This window comes from Phoenix dactylifera, chromosome 10, assembly GCF_051530095.1.
Source record: "Phoenix dactylifera cultivar Ajwa chromosome 10, Ajwa_hap1_PhDact_Kaust_v1.1, whole genome shotgun sequence".
Lineage (NCBI taxonomy): Eukaryota > Viridiplantae > Streptophyta > Magnoliopsida > Arecales > Arecaceae > Phoenix > Phoenix dactylifera.
Window position 1 is genome coordinate 17,870,885 of NC_143199.1, and position 2,729 is coordinate 17,873,613.

The 2,729-nt window shown below is 41.1% G+C and overlaps 1 pseudogene; it reads right to left on the reverse strand.

Annotated features, from left to right (window-relative positions):
- Window positions 1-727: 727 nt before the first annotated feature.
- Window positions 728-2,518, reverse strand: LOC149752707 (uncharacterized; annotated as a pseudogene).
- Window positions 2,519-2,729: the final 211 nt, after the last annotated feature.

The window sequence follows — 2,729 nt, forward strand, 5'->3', positions numbered from 1 at the left end:
CAACTTGGAGACCAAATCTGGACCCTAGGATCACCTAGGGAAACGTGTGCAAGATGTAGGTGGAATACCCAAGAGCATGGGGCCGTGGGCACGTGCTCCAAGGCGTGTATTGTTGAGAATACATGCTGGTTCATCATTAGGAGGAAAGCTGCTGCAACGAGACTGATTCAGCGTTGTGGGCTTATCTCGAAGCATGGACTGAATCCGGGAAATTGGGATGCATGGAAATGTGTGCCACTAATGGAGGAACGTGGCATAAGTCTCCAGATGGCAAGGGACACGTTTTAACACGTTTTTATAACTGAAAACGTGTATGGTTAGAAGACGTGGCTGAAACGCTGTTTCCACGCGCTTTCACTTTGAGGGGCATTTTGGGAACTCTACAGAAGTCTGTTCAAAGTGGAAAAGGTGCCATCTGGAAGGATTCTTCGTCCTGAATCCAACGAATCTAGTTTCATGGTAATCGGAGTTCGTTTGAGGCACGAACTTGGCTGTTTTATCTGATTGCGCAGAATCCTGCGGGAATCGGGGTTTTCCTATCTTATCTAGAATTCATCCTTATCTTGTGCATGGGAAGTTGAGTTCGTGAGGGACTTGTAACTGGAGGTTGTTCCTCTATAAGAGGACCCTCAAAGGGGAGGGATTGGTATCCGGTAGAGCTGGAGAGGCCAAGAGAGTTTATTGTAATCAGTTGAGTGGTTATTCAATAAAGTTCTCTTCCCCTACATTTCTTCTTCTCCTTCGTGGTATTTTCTGGTGTTGTGTTTCGCTGCATTATTGTTGTTAGGCGTGACCTAAGTCATAGAGACTAGGTACCCACGCCAGGAAGGCTGATCGGTTATCTTTGATAGACTGAGCCGCACGTTGTTGGGATTCGCTTTGTAATCCCTTCGTTCGTGTCAGGTGGCATGTCATCATCACTTGAGCTCACACTCTCTATGTCTCCATTATCCAGCAGTATCATGGCTCTTTTATTTGGACATTGAGAAGCAATATGTCCAACACCTTGACACCTGAAACATTTGATATCACGAGATCTAGAGGATGAATTAGTTTCCATTTTACCTTTAGGTGCAGCAATCAAATTTTTGGCCTTTGCATCTTCTTTTGGCTTTGACACAGATTTGTTGTTTTGCCAATTCGATTTCCATGAAGAACTAGTAGTAAATTTGGAAGTACTCTTAGCTTTCAATTGCCTTTCCACTAGAGTAGCTTTGTGCAGCAAATCCTCCATCTCTATATAATGTTGCAATTCTACCACATCAGCTATCTCCTTCTTTAAACCTCCAATGAATCTAGCCATAGTTGTCTCTCGGTCTTTTTCAACATTGGCTCTAATCATGGCTATTTCCATCTCCTTATAGTAATCTTCCACACTCATGGAGCCTTGAGTTAGACTTTACAATTTTCTGTGCAAATCTCTATAGTAGTGGCTGGGTACAAACCTTTTTCTCATGACAGCCTTCATCTCATCCCATGTACCAATAGGCCTCTCCCCATTTCTACATCTACTAGTCACAATTTGATCCCACCAAATACTAGCATAATCATGGAACTCAACAATGGCTAGTTTAACCCTCTTCTCCTCGGAATAATTATGACATTCAAACACATGTTCAACCTTTCTCTCCCACTCTAAATATAATTCAGGATCATTTTTACCTTGGAATGCAGGGATTGTCATCTTAATACTTCCCAAATGACTGTCTTTTCTTGATTCATCTCTTTGCCTCCTTCCATTACTTCTTCCATCCGAATACTCCTCTTCTTCTCCTTCTTCAAACATCCGCCCCCTCAAAGGTTTGAGTCTGCTTGGTGATTCCAAATCATTCACTCGTGCACCAGGCTTAGTAAGTTGATCAGCAATGGCTTTCATCCATAACTTCATATCAACATCTGGTTGTTCACTACTTTCACTACTCATCTTTGTATGCTGCAATCAAAAGATTAGTATAAATGAAATAGGTCCTCACAAACTCCTCTCTCTGGTGGACACTCTTTTATGACTTTTTCTTGATGATGATCTCACCCTCTTGCCTTTTACCACTTAGCTTCACCTTATGAGCTCTTAAATAAGAACCTTTTGGATGTTTCTATACAACGGGAAACAGTAAGGAGTCGATGATAACCTTAGGGAACAAAAACTCGCAAGAAACAATTTAATTGGAACCAACAAAGGGTTCAAGGAAGGTTTGAATTGAGAACAATTCAATGGAAGCGTTAAAGAACCCACAAGAAAATTAGAAGCAAAATCTGCCCCGAATTTTTCTTTTTTTTTTCTTTTTTTTTCTTTTTTTCTTCTTCTTCTTCTTTCTTCCTTTCTTCTTTCTTTCTTCTTTTTTTTTTTTTTTTGAAATAGCAGAACAGAAAAGAACAAAGGATGATGACACAAATCGATTAAAGGAAGATGTCACCAAGGATATAGAGATAAACAATAGCGGAACACCTTTTTTTTTTGAATTAAACAACATAAACACTCAAAGGATAGATAACACCTGATTTCAGGAACCGGGCTCTGATACCAAATGATAAGAGCACACTTCGGACCGTCCTGGAAACAGGTAGAGAAAGAGGAACTTGACCCTATCCGCGACCTGCCGGTAGAACCAAAGTTATCAAAAGAAGCGTGACCCTAACCGCGACCTGCCGGTAGAACCAACACTATCAAGTTCTAATCCAAGAACAGAGGTGAAGCTCTCACATAAGAGAAACTCTCAAATTTCATTCAT